The sequence below is a fragment of the Tursiops truncatus genome, chromosome 5 (genome assembly GCF_011762595.2).
Source record: "Tursiops truncatus isolate mTurTru1 chromosome 5, mTurTru1.mat.Y, whole genome shotgun sequence".
In the NCBI taxonomy this organism is placed as follows: domain Eukaryota; kingdom Metazoa; phylum Chordata; class Mammalia; order Artiodactyla; family Delphinidae; genus Tursiops; species Tursiops truncatus.
Genome location: NC_047038.1, coordinates 15,339,277 through 15,361,588, shown reverse-complemented (window position 1 = coordinate 15,361,588; position 22,312 = coordinate 15,339,277).

Genomic DNA, 22,312 nt, shown 5'->3' with positions numbered 1-22,312 from the left:
CTCATTATGTTTAAAAGCTGACTGAATTGATCCCTAGAGCATTAAGAGTTGAAATGGAGGAGAAAGAGGGAATAATGGATGTTCCCAGAAGAGTGAGGGTGCTAGCTAACTGGATTCTATCACGCAATGATTAGACAATACTTGTTAAAACACTGTATTTCTATTTACATTAAATTTACAAACTACAGGTGTCAACATATCAGCCAACTATCCAAAGGGAGCCCATAAAATTGGGTTAAAAAACCATAATAGCAACAACATAGGAAAGCTTGATGCAGTGTACAATGCAAACAGCAAAATTTCATAGATTTATCGCAATTCTTTCACATATAAATATATAAAAATAAATGTTTATAGAGGATCATCCAGAGTAAGAAACTAAATAGCACTATCCTTAGGGATATCACCTGGGCAAATTACTTAACCTCTCAAGGTATCAATTTATTTCTAAAATTGTAATACTGCTAGCGCTTACCCACCTCCCAAGGCTTTTTCAACCTGAAATAATCTATCCAAATGCCTGATCATCGTGTTTAATAGACACTTCAGTGATGTTGAAGGTAACTGATAATGATAGCTCTGAGATAAAACAACAATTAAAAGGAAGATATTTCAAAATGCACACACACACACACACACACACACACATATACACTTGTACACACATATACTCACACACAAAAGACTGGGAGTGATAAGTAGCCCTGAAATAATCTGTTGAAGAAGCAATTATTTCCTTCTTGAGTTTGAAAAGAGTATAAAATAATGCCTAGTAAATAAAAGTAGTTTATGACTTAAATGACATTTAATTTGAACTTCAAGTCCATAATAATTAAATATTTGAGCTCTGGAAACCATCTTCCCAGCTTTAACACTCAGCTCTGCCATTTTCTCTTTGTAAAACCTGGGATGTGTATGAAACTCTGTGTGGCTCAGTTTTCTCATCTGTAAAATGGGGATAGTAATAGTATCTATGTTGTGAGAATTAAACAAATAAATATTAATGTGGCACAGACTAGCTTAATATTCACCAACCCTATTCTTTCTTCAGAGGCTCTGAAGAATATTACACATCTCAGCTTCCCTTTCATTTAGGTTGGGGCAACACCACTGTGCTCCTGCCAGAGGAGTGTGATTTGAAGTGATGTATGCCCCTTCCAGGTCTTGCCATAATACCCTTGGCATGATCTTTGTTCTCTCACTTTGCTTCTTGCCCATTTCCAGCAGAGTTGGAAAGAGCCAGCATCTTTGATCACCATGTGAAAGATCACCTCCTGAAAACCCAGTTAAACTATGACATGAATGAGAAACACACCTTTGTTGTTTTAAGTCACTGAGATTTGGCAATTGCTTTTTACAGCACTAGAAATAATATCCCCAAGTAATACCACAGCACTTAGAGCAGTAGCTAGCTAGCACATAGTAAGTGTTCAATAATTGCTAGCATTTAAAATATTGCTGAACTTCCAGGAAGCCAAAGGTCAGAAAATAGATTGACTATGGAAACGATACTTCAAATATCCAAAGTAAGATTTCTTAATTCTGAAAACAAAATTTGACCTTAAAACCGAGCATGGAAAATATTGGGTTGGCCAAACAGTTAATTCGGTTTTTTCCGTAAGATGGCTCTAGTTGGGCTTAGTCGTCTTTAACTTCATTTGAAACAATTTTGTTAGACTGTATTGTGACTGCTGTCATATCAGCATGCATTAAAAAAAAAAACCTATCAAAATTGGTGAATTTTTGTGTAGCCATTTTAATATTGAAGATGGAAGGAAAAAAGCAACATTTTCAACGTATTATGCTTTATTATTTCAAGAAAGGTAAAAACATAACTGAAACGCAAATAAAAGATTTGTGCAGGGTATGAAGACAGTGCTGTGACTGACTGAACATAGTTTGCGAAGTTTCGTGCTGGAGATTTCTCACTGGATGGTGCTCCACAGTCTGGTAGACCAGTTGAAGTCGATAGTGATCAAATCGAGACATTAATTGAGAACAATCAACATTATACCACATGGGGGATAGCCGGCATGTTCAAAATATCCAAGTCAAACGGTGAAAATCATTTGCACCAGCTTCGTTATGTTCATTGCTTTGATGTTTGGGCTCCACATAAGTTGAGCAAAAAAAAACCTTCTTGACTATATTTCTGCGTGCAATTTGCTACTTATATGTAATGAAAATGTTCCATTTTTAAAACAAATTGTGACTGGCGATGAAAAGTGGATACTGTACAATAATGTGGAACGGAAGAGATCGTGGGGCGAGTGGAATGAACCACCACCACCACCACCGCAGGCCGGTCTTCATCCAAAGAAGGTGATGTTGTGTACATGGTTGGATTGGAAGGGAGTCCTCTATTATGAGCTCCTTCCGGGAAACCAAACGATTAATTCCAACAAGTACTGCTCCCAATTAGACCAACTGAAAGCAGCACTCGATGGAAAGTGTAGGAATTAATCTACAGAAAACGCATAATCTTCCATCAGGATAACCACGTGTTTCTTTGATGACCAGGCAAAAACTATTACAGCTTGGCTGGGAAGTTTTGATTCATCCGCCGTGCTCACCAGACATCGCACCTTCGGATTTCCATTTATTTCGGTCTTTACAAAATTCTCTTAATGGAAAAAAATTCTATTCCCTGGAAGACTGTAAAAGGCACCTGGAAGAGTTCTTTGCTCAAAAAGATAAAAAGTTTTGGGAAGACGGAATTATGAGGTGCCTGAAAAATGACAGAAGGTAGTGGAACAAAAGGGTGAATACATTGTTCAATAAAGTTCTTGGTGGAAGTGAAAAATGTGTCTTTTATTTTTACTTAAAGACCGAAGGAACTTTTTGGCCAACCCAACCTGTCATATCAGTAGCAGATTATTTCATTAAATCAAGGTTCCAATCACAGAGAAGTAAGCTTAAAAGCTAGTATTGTTAGATAATTTTGTGGCCTCTAAATGTTTTATTCTGTACGGTATGCTATATCACCTATTCTGTAGATTATCATCAATTTAGCAGCACTCTAGGCTACACATTTCGACTAGACAGTATTACCAATTCACTCATTTCTTTTCTGTTTGTCCAGGTGGAAGGAATATGTTTTCCATATATTTTATAAGCACTGAAAATTGTATTACATGCATGTATAAGTTACACATATATATGAAGATATAACAAAACACTGAAAAATGTGCTTGTTTGTACCATATTTAAAGAAAACATATTATGGTAGAAGGTCAGATATTTAAAAATAAAAATAATTACTCCACTTGGTATCATCCAACATCTTCCAAAGCAGCATATAAATTTTAAATAAACAGCTTGAACAGAAACTTTCAACTAGAACAGGGCTACACAAATACTTATATTTTTTCCATATGGGAAAAAATTATCTACATTACAGCCATTTTATTGTTCATTGCAGAGGGTTATATGAAGCAGATTGCATTGAACTTTTTTATTTCCTTTAGAAAACCAAACCTAGAGTATTTTTCTGCAGAAACTGCATATAGATTTAGCACGTTCGCTGAATCCTGTTACAGGCATTTTTAAACCAGAGCCAATAACTGTGTACCTTTCCTAATCGTTCACTGACTACATGGTGTGTGTCAACACGAGAGACACAGAAGCCATAAAGGAAATCACCCCCAGCTGTCCATGACCTTGATATTCAGATATCCATGTTTCCATACCCTTTCCCAAAGCAGGGGTTCACATGTGGTTTTTATTCTTTTGTGTGGAAGCATCCAAACCAGTAACAGGATCTTAGAGTGATGTTCAGGTAATCATCAACTTCCTCATTAAAAGGGATCCCTCCTAGTGTTATATGTATTTCCATTCCATTTTGGTCTTTTTCTCCCAGCTGAACATGTTGGAAGTATTTTAAGCACAGAGGAAAACCAGTCCTGAGTAATTCTACCTCAGAATCTCTGAGTTAAGCAATTTTTAATGACATCCCGTTACCTCAGTATGTTTTCCCCAATTCTAAAACAAAGGTTAGCAACAATGATAGGAAAAAATAAACCACAGGACCAGAATTAAATGTCCTTTACCTTTTCTCAAATATATGTCTGTGTACTGTATAAAAGTTTAAGTATTATTCACTTAATTTACTCCATTATTGAGTATGAATATCCTTCATATTTGGCTGCTCTATTAGGTACAAAAAACACAAATGTGAAAGACAGAATTCTGACCTTTATGGAGCTCACATTTGAATCAGGAAAAAACAGATGAAGAAATCAGTGGTGATTAATACTATTGGTTAATCAATAATGTATGATGAGAGTTATAATAAACATATATATATACATACATTTACTTTCTCTTCTGATAAGAGGAAACAAGAGGTCAGATAACAGTGATTCTTCAGATTTAAATTGGAGAAGAGAAAGGCATTATAAGTAGAAATAGAACAGCATGTGCGAATGCATGACAACAGGAATTGGAATGACACTCAATCCTGAAATCAGCATGGCTGGGTTAGAGTAGAGTGTAAGCAATGGGAAATAGGAAGAGGGGGTCTTACATGACATATGAGCATTCAAATTTAGATAAAAGAGATTTTCCTGAATGACTCATATTCATCCTGCTTTAAAGGAAACAAAAACAAAGGAACAAAGGAAGAAAACAAAGATATACCATATTTCTCTGGATAGAGCCTATTCTAGAAAAAGGAAGGAATGAGACAGAAACAGCAATTCTATTGGCTGGAATGATCCAAGGAAGAAATATTGGACTAGATACAAGGGAAATAGCATCCATTCCTGAGAACAGTGATAGAGGTAAACCAATATCTTTTAAAAGAATTTTGTATTCCTCTATTTCTCTGGGATTATGATAGTGTAAAGAGATCATCTGTGTGCATTGTTTTTAATTCCTTATAAAAAATGGGTTACATTTATTGCTTATTTCCATACATGACTTGTATTCCTTAGATTGCCACTGATGGGCTATACCTGCTCGAAACCAAAGGAGCTGACCTTTATGGAGCTCACAGTTGAATCAGGAAAAAACAGATGAAGAAATCAGTGGAGATTAATACTATTGGCTAATAATCAATAATGTTTGATGAGAGTTATAATAAACATATATATATATATATACACATACATATATTTTCAGCTTCTCCAGCTCTCATTTGGAGTCCAAGGCACACAAAGAAATATGGCCACTGGAAACTCCTCTCACATATTCAATTTATTAGCTTAAGTCTTTGTAAAATAAAGCAACCTGGGATGAAAACCATTTTCTCAAATTAATTTTACTACTATTTCTAGAGGTTTATATTAATGGGTTTACCTTATAATAAGAGAATGAAATAAAAACTAATTATGGTTATACTTCAGTGTGAAAGGTACTAAAGTGTCCTTTCACACGTTGCCTTAATAAACCTTCCCAAGCTGAGTTCATTTCCAGTCACTCAGCAGATTCCTCCAAACCAAGTCAAAAATCATGATGCTCATTTGTCGTGACTGTCCATGGAACAAGCATGGTAAGCAGTACAACTGTAGAAACCACAAAGAATGTTGATAAAAGGAGTTATTTGCTCAGTAATCTTTCAGAAAATAAATCTGGAACAAAATATGTAATACTCTACAAATATTTTTTCTTTCTTTTATCCTATTATATAGGGTGCCAGTCCTTTGAGAATTTTAAGGAGTTTTACCAAAGATGATTTGTGAAATAGGTATTATTATACCAGTGTTGGGAGAGGGCAGAGCATGCTTCTTAAAAATGTATAGAATTATAGTGCCGGAAGGAACATGAAATGTACTGGGTTCAAGTTCACTTTTATACACATGAGAAAACTGGCTATGAAAGTGAAATGACTTGCTCCAAGTCACAGAGCCAGCAAGCAGAGACAGTCATAGAACTCAGGTATCCAGGCCCCTAGTGCTATGTTCTTTATGTGTCACTAAATATTCAGAAGAAAATATAAATTAAAACACACGCACACAAACACACACATGACTATCTATACCCTAACCAATTTGAACTATTTTTCATACATAAAAGCATCTACCTAGGTCATAGAAACCATCTCTAAGGCATATACTTGCCCACAAATAGGCAGTTCCCAAAGTAGGATATTTTGCACAGTTGAAGAAATAATTATACCTTCAGATGGTTTCACCTGCATGAATTTAAGAGATTACCTTTAAAATTACTGAACAAAGACTGACTTCTGTTTCTTCTGATGACACAAAAGCATTCCAAAATTTAGCTTCTAGTGTCAGAGCATAGGATTGGAAGAAAACATGTTAGATTCCATGGAACTAAGTCATTTCATTTTACATATGAAAAAACTGAGGTCATTAAAATATAAGTGACTAGCACACGATCATATACTTATTAGCGAAATTATGCTTGACAAATAATCCTTATAAAGTATTCATGTAGCATAGATCTCTTGGACCTTAATCCAATGATTATTCCTCCAGGGAGTCACCAGTTGTTTCCCATCCTCCCACTTCCACAGAGAAAACATGAGAATGAAAATGAATGTAATTATTCAAGTGGAATTTAATCAAATCTAAATCAATTTTTAACAGGTGAAAATTAAATAGTTTTAGACATTTGCCCCTTGAAGCTTATTATACAATGACTTCTCTGCATGTTTGGTTACATTTTCCAGACTCAGCATGTTTTTTTCTGACAATCAGCAGCATTTCTAGAGTTCCCATGATATATAACACTTTAGGAATGCAGAAAACACACAATCACACACAGATACACACAAACCTAAGCAACTGAAATTAAACACACACACAGAGCAATTTCAAGAATGGAATTTGATTCTCTCCTAATTTGATGGGTAAATTAATCTTCCTGAATAATAATAACAACAACACTAAGGGGGGAGGAGGAAGAGGTAGAAGGGGGAAGAAGGGGAAGGGGAAGAAGAAGAAGTGAAGAAGCAGGAGGCCAAGAAATAATCCTAGAGTAGGCCAGTTGAGTTTCACTAATTTTCCCAAAATGTATTGAGAGAAACAAGATCTGTTTCTAAGAGCAATTACTTAAGATGTTCCTCAAAAATATTTCATGAGCAAATAACTTCACATTATATCAACTGTTTTGGAAATCCACAGTGAATTAGAATATCTGGGAAGTCACACATTGATAATAATGATGAATAAAAATTCTGGTTTTTTTTTTGTTTTTGTTTTTTTAAACTAACAGTTTCCTCAAATTTACTTTACCACAGAATGCTCTTCCTTAAACCTGTCATGAGACACCAATTGTGCCGTGGAGATTGTGACTGATAGAGGACATGGGCAATGCTACTCAATGAGAATGTCATACACTTGAAATTATACAAATGTCATACATTATGAAAACTTGACTTTGTAAAGAGTATTTCTCAAGTCTCTTTAACTTTTCCCTAAATCCTGTAATAAGACACAGGTAAGTGTCAACCATAGTTAACCAAATGTCTGATTGACAGAATTCCTAACCCATATGCAACGTAAAACAAAACACCTCAACTTGGATATTTAGGAAAAGATTAGGTGAAATAAGTGAAGGTGTGCATTTATTAATATTTGATTTGAGTATTAAGCTATTATTGGGGTGATATTAAATCAGTTAAATAGAAGTCACTAAATAACATTTGAAGTGACACATACAAAATATTACACTTCAGGGAGAACTGCAAGCATGGATTTAATTTAAATCTTAACTAGCTATACAGATTCAGATCCAAGTAAAAGAATTTCTTAGTCAATTTTGCCATTTTACATAACTGTGCTACATTCCATGAGAATTATAAAGAGATAAATTTTCAAACATTAAGTACACATCCAGATCATTAAATACCTAAAAAGGAAAACTATGCATTGACTAGATTACAAATATGATACAAATTATATATATATATATATATATGTTATAGACACACACACACAAACACACACACACACACACACACACACACACCCAGTAAATCGCAAGTCTCCCAACTCTTCTATGGTATAAGCAGTAGAAGGATTAGAAGAAACCAATCTGAAAACTGTAATGCAATAACTTCTTTAAAAACAAATACTTTTAAATTATACTTTCTCCTAAAGCAATCTATGCCTAAGTAGGATTGCTTACTCAGGACCTACTATGTTCTGGGCACTAGAGAAGGAAAGACAGAAAGATACAAAATACAGAATTTGATATAATACTCTAATTGACAAGTTCAAAAATGGATGAATAAACACCCTATAATGTGAAATATAAGAGAATCATTTGAAACAACTGCACAGGTGCACAGAGGTAGACGTCACTATGGTAGACTACGAAGGTAGAGAAGCTGCACAGGCATTGATATTTGAAGTGGGAGTTGAAGGCTGAGGACCCAAGTGAACAGAAGCTTTGAAGTGTAGTGATATTAGAAAGGAATTCTTTGTAGAGAGACTATCATTCCAGGAAAGATGGAAACAAAGATGGAACAAAGATCTGTGACAAATTCAGGGAACAGAAAGTGGTTGTGTGTGGCTAAAGTAGGTGAAACACCAGGGGATGAGGCTGCAAACACAGGATGGAGCCAGCTAAGAAAGAATGTGCCAGGCGAAGGAGATCTATATAGAGAAGCTAAGGACACTTTGTTTATAACCAATCAACTGCCCTTTCTTGGTAACACTACTAGAATGTTTCAGAGATCTGGGAATTTCAGATTTAGGTTGATGCTACTTTCCCAGATATCTCCTCTGTTTTTCTTTCCACCCTAGCATTACCCAAAATCTATTATAGATGATATGGAATAGGTGTCACATCCTTTCTATGCTTTTCAGTCATCAGAAATATCTTAACATCACTCTGAATAGTGTATTGAACTTTTGCCTTCCCTGAAAGATTAGAAAATCGAATTCTTTTTTAAAAGAAGTACAGTAATTGTCATCAAAGTCTAATACTTCAATGTTAATAGCTAATAGGTTGCAGGAAAAAGAAAATAATACCTCTTTCTTCATTTAGATTTTAGAAGTCAATTCTTGGGTTTTAGGAATGGAAAAGTTAGCCTGTATCATTTTGTCAAGCTTATTTAAGGCTCTTGAAAAAGCTATAAATGTCTTTAATTCCTCCTGAAATTTTCTTACTTAGCTGCAATGATACACAGTCTTAGACTTTTATATTTTAACTATTGCTAGATTCAGTTCGTCCCTGCTACTTTAAATTTTACCAAGTCTTTTGGGGCTAGATCTGGCTAAAGTCCCATAAAATGTCTTTACATGTATTTGCATTACTCTTTCACAGCTTTATATTAAGTTCTGCTCCTTTAAATCTGGGCAGGGAGACTGAATTCTAAGAAACATGGGGACAACTGTATGAATCTGGCATGACGTTAACAAGCAAACCAAGCTAGTCCCAGTTCCTCAAGTGGCAATATCTCTGCAGCTCAATAGCACAGGGCCTAGCTTAGGTCTTTGGCCTCAGAATCCTGTCCAATATATGAATAACTCAGACAGACATTCATGTGTACTCATTTTAATAAAGCAACTAAAATTAGAAGAAAAAAAATAACAGCTTTGTAATGGAAGATGATATAAAGCATCCTGTATCATGTGATTACTGATACTGACATGCAGATTTTGTTTTATATGGTATCTGGTCTTACACATATCATGAAATTCAAATGCTGTGCTCATTCTTTGCAAATATAGTGTGTAATTACATAATGGGCTTTGCTTGTTTTGAATTAACTAGAATTTTGCATTGAATATTTTAAAGAGAAACTGAAAAATTAAAAGCAAATAAAATTCAGAAGCTTTATACATTTGCATTTAGTCATTCACCATGATGGATGACTCATGACTCATGAGATATTTTAAAATACAAAACACTATAAGCCACACTGGTAAAAGGTACACTTCTCAGGTTGTTTCTCAGATTACTATTCCTTTTCTATAAATGTGAAAATAACTTGGGGTAATCTCTCTAAGAGAGCTTCAAATATTAAAATCTATCCTACAATTATTCAGTTTTGATAACTAATTATGCTCTCATGCTAGAGTAATTTTTGCCTCACTGATCAGAGAATAAGTGAGACCTCAACAGCAATAATCTCTATATTCATATATATATGAATATATATATATGAATATATACACACAGATATATATTATATATACATATATACAATATTCAACACACATATGAGAGCCACTATGTATAGATATCAGACAGATTTATAATACCTGTAGATTCAAGTTTGTTTTTCTGAGACTCTGCTTTTTGTTTTACAGTGTGTTTACCTCTTATCACTGAGGGTTGATGAGATCCAGTGCAGGAGACAGAAGTGGGAGAGGACTATGGAAGAGAATTGGCTGCTGCCTTCCCTGCATTCTCAGGATTACTATAATAGCAAGGTTCTTTGGGTAAATTAGTGAAGGGGCCTGGTTTAGCGTCAATAGACTTATATTGGAGAACTGCTTTTACCACTGACAAATTGTGTAATGCTGAGGAAATTTAATAGCCTCCTTGATCTTTATTTATTGCTTGAGAAATAAAGCATTTCTATAAGAGTCTATTGAAAATAATGCCTCCTAGTCACATGTTATATTGTTTTGATTATTGAAGCTTGGTACTATTTTCTGAGACAATAATTTCAGAGAGAACAGTTACCTTACTTTTAAAATTCTTCTTGTTGAATCATCAAAAGCCAGAATTTTACCAAAATGCTGTGCTAGTCATATAAATTTCTCAGGCTATGAACTGCATATGAGTGTACAGCTGAAGACAAGTACAATAGGTGGAGTTCAGTTTCCTGCTACTTGGGAGGTGACATAACTGCGATTCAAGTGTTCTGGGTGGCCTTGTCTTACTCCATAGACTATTCTGTTTAACTATCAGGAAGTACAGTTGACAGACTTTTATTGAGTATTTAAAATAAACAGTGCACTGGCCTGAAGACTGAAATTTTCACAAGATCTACTATCATTCACTTGAAGAATTTATAATATTTCTAACAGAAAACTCTATACAAATCTGGAAAAGGTAGACTTCCATGCATCCATTCATTGAAATTATTTGTTCAGCAAATATTTCTTGAGGATCTTTCATATACCTGGCACGTGGAAAATAAAAATGAGAAAGAGAAAAGAGAGAAAGACATGTCCCTCTCCTCAAGAACATGGAGTTTCATGGGAAAGCTAGCAGGTAATGTAACAAATATAGACTAGCAAGAAGAGGCATTTTCAACAGAGTAATTATTTAGATAAGGACTGGATCCGTGAGGCCTCTTCCAATTCCAAGGTACACCCCTATTTGAATTACAGTTCAATGTTACTTCAGAATTTCTTATCCAAATTCCAAATTAAGTTTACGGTAAGCTGATGTACTCCCTCACGTGGCTCTCTACATAGAGAAAAAGTAGTAACGAAAACAAAGACATGACTTTGAATCACTTTATGTTTCTTATGCCTTGAAGTATGAATTTCTCTTTCTAGTTTCAAAATTAGTTTCATTATTTTTCTGATTATAAAAGTAATACATACACAAATATAAGTATTTCAATCTATTAAAATTTCAATACTCAAAATATTTCAGTATAAATACATTGAAAAATGAAAAGAAAAATAGCTGTCATCCATATGTCTAGTACCTAGAAACAATCACTGTGCATATTTTATATATATCCTTTCAGTCATACACACATACACACATGCCCCCCACACATTGCTAAATTGGAATGACTGTGTTATTTGGCCTAGACCTAAGGTACATGAGGGAGGGCAGAACTGCATGTTTGTAAGAAAAATATAGTAAAATTTCTCTGTCTTCCCTCTCCAAACCTGCTTATTAACACCATATTAAGAAAAGTTACAAAAGGGAAAAGTACCAATTTTTTTCTCTCACCCCCAACATGTATGAAAGTTGTTGGGGGGGGGCGGGTTTAACACTAATCTCAAGAGTAATACTACACATAACATGGTCCTGTTTACTGGGCAACTGATCATAATTTTATTTGGCCCCTTTTTATTTCTAGTCCAGCAAAAATTGCATAGATTTCTGGCAGATATCTGTGGTCAGCAAGTTTATACAGAAATATTTTGTTTTATGATCTGAAATAAATATATTTGACACATTTATTAAGCATGTAACCCCTTATCCCTTTTGGAAAGAGTCTAGGTTTAAACAAAAAGGATCAAAGTAAAACAGTGAAAAATGTATATCTCACTGGTCAATGTCAATGAATAAAAGAGAGTTTCCAGTAATTTCCCAAAGCAGGCCTGACCAACGACTGTGTCCACTCTTTCAAAAGATCCATATTGAAATAACAATATTACAAATGAGTCTACTGTTGTCATTTGCTAGTGATGCACAAATGTAAAGGAGAAAAACAGATTAATGTTTTATAAAAACTGAACTTGAAAGAAACCTCAGCAGCATGAATTTAACCTGAACATCCTGGAGGTCAGACAAGCAGGAGAGAGAAAATAAAGAATTATTATTGCCCAGATGTTTTTTTCCAACCACAAATAGGCTTTAAGGTATATAGACCAGGACTTTAATCCCTATCAGCCCAAAATACAATGAGGTACAATTTTTCCAAGTAAACATGTAAAGCACATTAAAAGGTACCAATTATTTTTGTGAGGAATCTTTAATGATATACTTCCAGAAATATGTGTGTATACACACACACACACACATATAATAAACACACAAAAACAAGATAAATTATAACCTTCTCACAATGTTTTGGAATAAACTATCAGATTGAAATGGACTTTTGGAATAGAACCAACTGAAAGGTATAATCATAATTATCAGGATTAGCACATTATTAGGTATAAGGCTAGAGTAATCAACTTGTTACAAATGAGAGCTATAGTTAGTCTGACTAATTCAGCAACAAGACCAGATCTTTCAGCACAATCATTGATCCAAAGACAAGGTTCAATACAAGGTCTGGAAACATGAGATTTATCTGAGAGGAACCTGATCAAAATGAAAATATTGCATTGAGAATACATGCAGAGCACAAATGTAGGTAATTTAACCCCAAAATCCAGAGGCTAAGGAAATCCAGTAGAGAAAGGAGCAACAGATATGAAACAAAACTACTTTGGGGAATGAGTAAATAAATTTATATTAAATTATGGGACACTAAGAAAATTCAGAGTTGGTTTGAAAGCTCACATTCTGCCATCAAGGATAGAATAAAGGTCCTGAAAAGAGCTGTTGCAAAATGAGATGGAACAATAACCCAGAAAAAGGAACACATAACCCAACACATAACCAATGGGGCTATCAAATGTTGAGTTGTTTATAAGAGGTAGGTTGATATTACTAAGTACACATGTATAAATTATGATTGTTAAATGGTTAAATGATCTAACATTTTTAAATGCCTCTGCAAACTAAAATCAATCATGAAATCACACTAAAAATTAATTGAGTACATATATTTACATATCTGGGTATCAACAGTTTTTACACTAAAAAAATACACAAGGTTGGGTTTAGCAGATACAAACTACTATATATAAAATAGATAAACAACAAAGTCCTACTTGTATAACACAGGGAACTATATTCAATATCTTTTACTAAACTATAATGGAAAAGAAAAAATATACAAGGTGTATTTGTGTTCTTAGATTCATCCAGACAAGTTCCTGCTGAAACGTTTCCAAGGCACTAACCTTCTCTCTTACTACCTCTAATGTCCAATTCTTCTCAGACATTGTTTCTCAGATCCCTAAAATTTATCATCAAGCATCCAGAAATGACCACACTACAGTGAACTGATTTCAACATCATTCTTCAGATATCATCATGATATATTTCCAGACTATTCCGCTAGGGGAGGGGAAGCAGTCATAACACATAAAACTTTCAATCCTAAACTAGTTAGTTAGTAGCTTAGTTTGTCTCAAAAGCCTTCTCAAAAAGTCCACGACTGGTAAGACATTTCCTAAATTACTCCCCTTAAATATGGGTTTAAATTGCAATAGAATCTTATATAATGAAATATCAGAAAAATAAACGAAAGAAGTCAAGAGACACAGTACACTGTTTTGGAGATGTTAATGCACTTCTGTGCCTTTATCTCTGATTATGACATTATCCAGAAGTACCAAGGATTATACAGATTGCCAACTTTTTAGATGCTACGCCCTAGTGCAAAGGAAATGTGTTTTCCATACAAAACCACTATATTCAGATACACTGAGCCACATTTCCAGATACCCTTTACCGGCCCTACACTTTGGCTTAGTACTAAAACAAAATTTACTTAGAGGCCCCACAAATAATAGCCCTCCAGTGTCCAATTATTGCTTTACAATTCAAGGAAACATCTACTTATGAAAAGGCACTGGGCCAATCGCAAGTTCAAGTAATAGCCTTTGAAAATTCAGTCCTATATTTTGTTAGTTTTCCTATAAAAACATTCAGCAGGACACTATATATGTGTTTAAAAGTTGCACTGTTGTGTGCCAAAAAAATAAGTTTTAGCCACCTAAAACTCAGTGTCAATACTTCTAATATGTGTATGTGTATACACAATCATATATATATATATTGTGTGTATATATATATCATTGTATATAAACATACACACAGTGATAACTAACTGATAATGAGTTCTTGGAAGATGTGTTAAAATGAAACCTATGGACCTGGCTTCTAGCTCCTGACAAATGGAAAAATAGCTTGAGTTGCTGCCTCTCTCCTTAAAAATTAATCACAGAGAAATGTAAATGAATCAAAGGCATGAAGGCAGCATGGATTTGAGGAACAAATAAGAAAAACTGTGAGTATCTATCTGAAAAGGAAAGTCTAATTTTGAATTTGAAGGGATAAATGCATGCAGTTAACAGCATGGCCCAAAAAATAGTGTCAAAGAAGAAATAAACATATCAATACAATCACAGGCATTTAATAAACCACTCATTAAATGGCAGAACAAGCAGGCAATAAATAAGTTATATAGAATAGTTAAATAACATGATTAGTATACTTGATCTAGTTGACAGACAACCCAATAAATGTAAATGTTCTTTTCAAATGCATATAGATTTATAACATATTTCCCCGTATGCTGAGTCATAATGCAAATCTCAAAAAAAACTCAGTATACTTAAATCACACAGAATATGCTCTCTAAACACCATGGAGTTCAACTAGGAAACAAAAGAAAATCAGAAAATCCTGTACATGTGGAAATTAAGGAAGGCAGTTCTTAAAGTAGAAGCTTAGATTATTGATTTGAGGTCTTGTTCTATTTTAACTGCATCCCACAAATTTTGATATGTTCAATTTTCATTTTCTGTTTAATATATATATTTTTTGTTTATTTCTCCTGAGGCTTCCTCTTTGACCTATACGTTATTTAGATATGTACCTTTTTAATCTCCAAATATCCAGGAAGTTTTCAGATATGTTTCTGTTACTGATTTCTAATCAAATTTTATTAACATAGCTTTGTATCCTTTTCATTCTTTTATATTTAAGATTTGTTTTATAGCACAGAATATTACCTATCTTGGTGAAAATTCTACGTGCATTTAAGAATAGTGTTTTCTGTTTTGTTGGGTGTGTATTGGTCTATAAATATTAATTACATCAGTTGATTGATAGTGTTATTCAAGTCCTCTATATGCTTACTAATTTTCTATATACTTGTTCTATCAATTAATGATGGTGGAATGCTGAAGTCTCTAACTGTACATTTGTCAATTTTTTTTCAGTTTTATCTTTTCTTTTAGTATATTTTGAAGCTCTGTTGTTAGGTGCAAACCACTTAAGACTGCTATGTCTTCTTGGAAAATTGACCCCTTTATCATTATACAGTGACCCTATTTATCCCTGACAATATGTTTTGTTCTAAAATCTATTTTATCTAATATTAAAATAAGTACACCAGTTTTATTTTGACTAGGGCTTACATGGTGCAATCTTTTGCCATCCTTTCAACTTTTATCCTATCTATATCTTCACATTTAAAGATGATTTCTTGTGGACATTATATAGTCTGATCTCTTCTTATTTTAATACAATCTGACAATCTATCTTTTAATAGGTATGTTTAGGCCATTAACATTTAATATCATTATTGACATAATTGGTTAAGATCTACCATGTTGAGAGTTGTATTCTATTTGTTCCATCTGGTTTTTTTTTTTCCTTTATTTTCTGTTTTCCTTTTGGACTGATTGAGCAATATATATGATTCCATTTTATCACCTCTATTGACTTATCATTCTCTTTAAGAAAATTTAGTGGCTGACTTCACTTTTAAATAATATTTATACTGTTTCTCAAGTAGTGTAAAGATGTAAAGAAATTTTAAACCTTTGTTATAGAGTACGCCTGTAGCAGTAAATTCTATTAGTATCTGTCTGAAAATATCTCCCCTATCCTCATTTCTAAAAGATATTTTCCCTGGGCATAGAATTCTGACTTGACAGTATACATATATTGTTTCCTTTCAGCGTTTTATAAATGTTACTTCATTGCCTTCTAACTTAGAGGTCTTTTGGGGAAAAGAAGGTCATGTATTTTAAATAAGACATGGATCAATGGCCCAATGACTGAGTATTTAGTTGATGATGTATGAAAACTGGCTTACTGTATGGAGAAAACAAAACTGGATTTCTATCCCACTTCAAAGAAAAAAGGATACACCCCAAAGAATCAAAGATCAAATTGTGAAAGATAATTCTATGAAGTTATTAGAGGTTAACAAAAGGTTACAGAGATGAAAAGCTCATGGCTTCTACAGCATCTAATGGAGGCTCTGTGTCAACAAAAGGATATGATGGAGAAAGTTAATAGACTAATTGTTTATTATCCACAGAAAACACCTGCAATATTTATTACCAACAAAGGTCTAATATCTAGAATATACAAAGAACTCTTGCTAATCCACAGTGAAAATACAAGTCAAAATAAGAAAAAAATGGGCAAACGATGTGAACAAGCATTTCACAGGAGGAAAGACTCAAAGGATGGTCACTAAGACGAAGACATAATTTGAACTTCTTATAGTGAAAAGTACTAGAAAACTGGATAATGCAAGTGTTGCTGGGGAAGTGGAAATACAAAAAAATCTCATAAAATGCTTGTGGGAGTTTATGGCCCACAATGACATGGACCAGCCATTCCAGAAAGTAATGTGACAGTTTTAAGTTAAATTCAGTGTAGGTACACGCGATGATCTAGATAAAGTCATATCCTGGATGTATATCCCAGAGCAATTCTTGCCTAACTATGAAAAAGTATATATGAATGCTCATCCCAGTGTTGTTTTTAGTAGAAGCAACTTGAATGCAATCCAGGTGTTCTTCACTGGGAGGAGTGGACAATAAAATGTGGCACATGAACGTGACATAATACTGTGCAGCAGTTAGAAAAAGACTAGATCTAAACACAGATACATTAATAGATCTTTAAAAAATGGAGCTGGGTGGAAAAGAAATAGGATGAGTTTATAACAATAACAATTATGTAAATTAAATGTATGTGCACATAAAACAAAACATATGCAAATCAATTATGTATATCAAGTGTACCAGAATGATTACTAATGGTGGGAGAGGAATGTAAGGGGAAGGATTAGATGAGAAGGCAGGAAGGAGAAAAGGAAGAAAGGATGGGTTGAAGGAAAGGGGGAAACAAGGGAAGGCCTTGCATAAATCTCTAATAACAATGTCCTAAGAACTTGAGATTATGATTAATCAAACACTCCATCACAAGTTCCAAAATAAGTATCTATGAGTCCTTCTATTAATTTAAGTAGGTCTGTAGGTAAATAAGAGGTAGATCAATACATGTACTGGTAGGTAGGTAGGTAGATGAGAGAGAAAGAGAGGAGGGAGGGGTGGGTTGATGGAAGATTGATTGATGGATGGTATGAAGGAAGGAAGAAAAACACATACCAGGAGATAAAAAGGAGACAAAACCTTCCTTGAAATTATATGCCCAAGTTAAAGGGAAAACGTAGTAAAACTTATTTTTTGAGGTATAAAGCATAGTAAAACTTGATGAATTGTGTCACTTATTGACATTTCTAAAATGTAAAATTTATTTGAAATATACATTCATTTAGAGCACTATGGGATAATTTCTCTCTAAAGGCTCAAGAATGCGTTTTTCAAGTAGGAGGTAAATTTCCTCCTTTATAACATTCCCATATTCCACCCTGCATTCCACAAACTAACTCCTGAACAACTGGCTACAGCTTTTATCTACAAGTTGCTAGCATAAACCCTTCCTGGGACAAATACCAGTCTTTCAAAGAACAGCTTGACAATGTACATTTTGTAAACAAAAGAAAAACACTAAGTAATTCAACAAGTTGTATTTAGGGGACTTCCCTGGTGGCACAGTGGTTAAGAATCTGCCTGCCAATGCAGGGGACACGGGTTCGAGCCCTGGTCCCGGAAGATCCCACATGGCGCAGAGCAACTAAGCCCATGCACCACAACTACTGAGCCTGTGCTCTAGAGCCCATGAGCCACAACTAATGAGCCCATGTGCTGCAACTACTGAAGCGTGCTCACCTAGAGGCCATTCTCTGCAACAAGAGAAGCCACCGCAATGAGAAGCCGGTGCACCACAATGAAGAGTAGCCCCCACTCACCACAACTAGAGAAAGCCCATGTGCAGCAACAAAGACCCAACAAAGCCAAAAATAAAATAAATTTATTTAAAAAAATTAACTTGTATCTACACATGTTGCCTCAAGTGACCCTTCCAATGGCCTACCAAAATAGAAAGGCTTTATTTATTTATTTATTTTGCGGTACGCGGGCCTCTCACTGTTGTGGCCTCTCCCGTTGCCGAGCACAGGCTCCAGACGCGCAGGCTCAACGGCCATGGCTCACGGCCCCAGCTGCTCCGCGGCATGTGGGATCTTCCCCGACCGGGGCACAAACCCGTGTCCCCTGCATCGGCAGGTGGACTCTCAACCACTGCGCCACCAGGGAAGCCCGAAAGCCTTTATCTTTTCATTAAGAATATACTGTTTATCACCAATTTATATATGAAGATAGATTATTGTGGTATTTATAAGAAATGACTACTTTACTATATTGCCTTTATTATTCTTTCCCTTTGCCATGTTGGACAAATATTCAATTATTAAATATAAACATTATGAACATCTTATAAAGTTTCAACATATGTGAATATATTAATCATATGGATGATATAGAAAATTCTAATTCACAAAATTCCTTTTCTCCATAATGCCAGAGTCCCAAGTTTAACCAAAAATATTGTTGGATTATCCTGGTAAAATTACTTTAACAATGACTGTTCCAATTAATGCTACTTGTATTTTCTTTCAATGTGTTTTGTTTCTCTTTTCCTGTGCTGAACAAAACAAAATGATCCAATTTGAGCTGCCTGCCTGTTTAGCTAAATAAGATTATTCAGTGGTCTAGTTAATCTTGAGCCATTGCAGAGAGTGAAGTAATATATTCTGTCCCCACTAGCTTAGTCCTTTTAATTTTTTTCCAAAGAAGAAAGGTTTATGTTGTGGGAGAGGCAGAAGGTCTTAGATCATAACCATGAAGCGCTAGGGTAATAGGGGAGACTAGCCCATCTGTATGTGTGAATGTGAAATCCTATCTGTGCAGGTCACTGCCAGCATTGAAGGAGACAGGGGCATGGAGTTTGTGCATGAACTTCACGTTTTACTTCATCCAAGTGAGGAAAGAAGGAGTAACCATTATGAACAATGCTACACATAAAATCATTGGTATTTTACTAATCTTTCTGCTGTGCAGATGCATTTTCCTTGACCAGCCAACAGGCTTTTAATGGTCATGCCATCTCCCTTCAAATCTCTTTCAAACTGTTAAAAATGTAGCCAGCATACTGCTTCCTATAATCGTCCCACCCCCCTTCTCATACCTTTATTCCTGATGAAAGCTAAATTTTAAGGGTTTCCTTAGTCAAGGGACAGTGCTTTCACGAAATACACACTGGCCTATATATGCATTTGATAAAAAACATTTGAAATGTGTACAAAAGCAGCCAAGTCAGAAAAAGAAAAGGACAGTTACATAAAGATGTCATAGCTATAAAAGAGTTAGTTGTAAAAAGCTTTGGTTAACTGGTTAAGTTAAACAAAGCACAATTATGGCTCTCCTGTACTCTTTCCCATTCCTTTCTCTCTATTTATGCACATTAAACTCACTAATTAGCATTGCATCGTTGTTCTAAATTCTAATTTCACTTCATTTTCCTGACAATCCTGCTTTCGTGTCTGCTGATATAGGAAAAAAACTAATTTTAGAGTTCTTCCACTTTTCAAAATATTTTACCTACTCTTCTTCCAATGGTGTGCATTTTCACTATGAATAAATATAGAAAAATACACATTATATACCATAACATTGTTCTTCCTCAAAGAATTCACTGAGTTTTTAAAATGGGAAATCCAAAGATATTCAGAGATTGCTTTGAATAACTAATGACAGACTTACCATAAGTTATAATTTAGATATAAGCCGAAAGCAGCATTGTTCAACATTCTCTAGGTTTAAAAGGAGCAAACAAAACAAAACAATAATAGTTTAGCTAATTTGTCCATGAATGCCTTAAGGTCATATTACATTGCCTACTTGTGCATTCTAATCACTGACACACTCATTAGAGTAGCAATGGGCTATGTAGCATGCCAATCCCAAGGCAACAAGGAAGCATAAAAGTCTAGGTAGAATATCAGCAATTAAACACAATGAAGTATAAGAAGGAAAATACCAGTGGTAAGGCAAGATGTGATATAATAAGGTAACACACATACTGATCAACAAGAAAAACACCTGGACCACCCATGTTAGGAAACCAAAGCACAAAAGCAATACAAGGGAATGACCTTGAGATCCAGTCAGTAAGGTCTCTAAATCTCAGTTGCTTCTGGACTCCTCTTTCTCCTGGTGAAAAACAATTCTGAATGACTAGCCATAAGCCTCTGTGAGAATGAGGGTAGATGGCTGGTAAGAGAATGGGTTTAGAAAGGCTTCTAGAAGGATTTCTCTAAAAAGACTAATTAATATTGATTTCCAATATTTTAATTGGAGAAAGTTGAATACATAGAAGTTTTATAACACTCAGAGATTAAGGATATATTTGTATAAAATCTGTGAATAAAATAATTATATACCCAAGATTTTCTCTCTCTCTCATTTATCTATCTATATAATTACTGTTAATTCAGTTTATTTTGAAAGGAATTCAGCAAATTTATGGGAAAAATAGCTCAAGAACAGAAATTATATGACTGTTTTATTTTATTATTCATATCATTAGCTCATATAACAGTTGAAAAAGACACATCGATGTGAGCACACAAAACACAGTTTCTATTCTTCTCCCAGTCTTATTCATGAAGATTTGATAGTGTCTCTAGTAAATCATCAAGTGACATTTAAATGTATAATCATTTTTATGTAGTTTTATTACTGTTTTTAATGTATATAAAATATTAACTCTATATTAAATATTTTAATGTCATATATAATGTAACCAGGTACATTGTGAAAACATGATAATATAATGTTTGCATTGTTCATTTGTGATAACAAATATTAAACCTTTTGAACGGACACTTAGTAAGCACTGGTGTTTCCTTTTATCTTCAATTTTTCATATGTAGTTTTGCTTTGCTCTTAAGGAATATAATGTAAATTAGCTCTATCTTTTATTTCATTATTAAATATTAGAACAGTTAGTTAATTGGCTAATTATTATAAATGTAAAAATTTGGTTTCTAACAATATTAGGTTAGATGGTTAATCCATTTATTTTTCTATAATTGAGAAGAAATGTTATATTTATTTTTAATGATTTAAATAGTCTCTAAAATGCAAGAGTATTTGAATTATGTAAATTTTTCAAGGACTTAGGGGTTTTGATTAACATTTATAACTTATAAAATGATTTTTATTAAAATAATTAAAATCAAAGTTGTCTTCTCTCCTATTTGAGTCCTTTGGAGTTTTGGAGGTCTTACAGTGCCTTGGGGTTATCATTTGCTACATCTTACAGTCTTATTTAGCATATGAGGTTTAATGTATGTTGACCAATAAATCTCTGCTACAGAGGTTTATTTTTCCAAAGTTGTATCTCTCTGGTAAAGAGAATGTCTGTGTCTGTACATGCACATACTAATGTATGCATAACCACCCTTATTCATATTTAGAGACAGAGATAATTTATGTCCTGGTTAGTTGGTTTCTAGATAAAAAAGGATTTACACTTGTACATCTTCTAATTGTATGTTATATACACCATCTACAACTATCATCGGATTTTTCCTAATTATGTACAAGCATACCTTGGAGATACTGTGGGTTCAGTTCCAGACTAC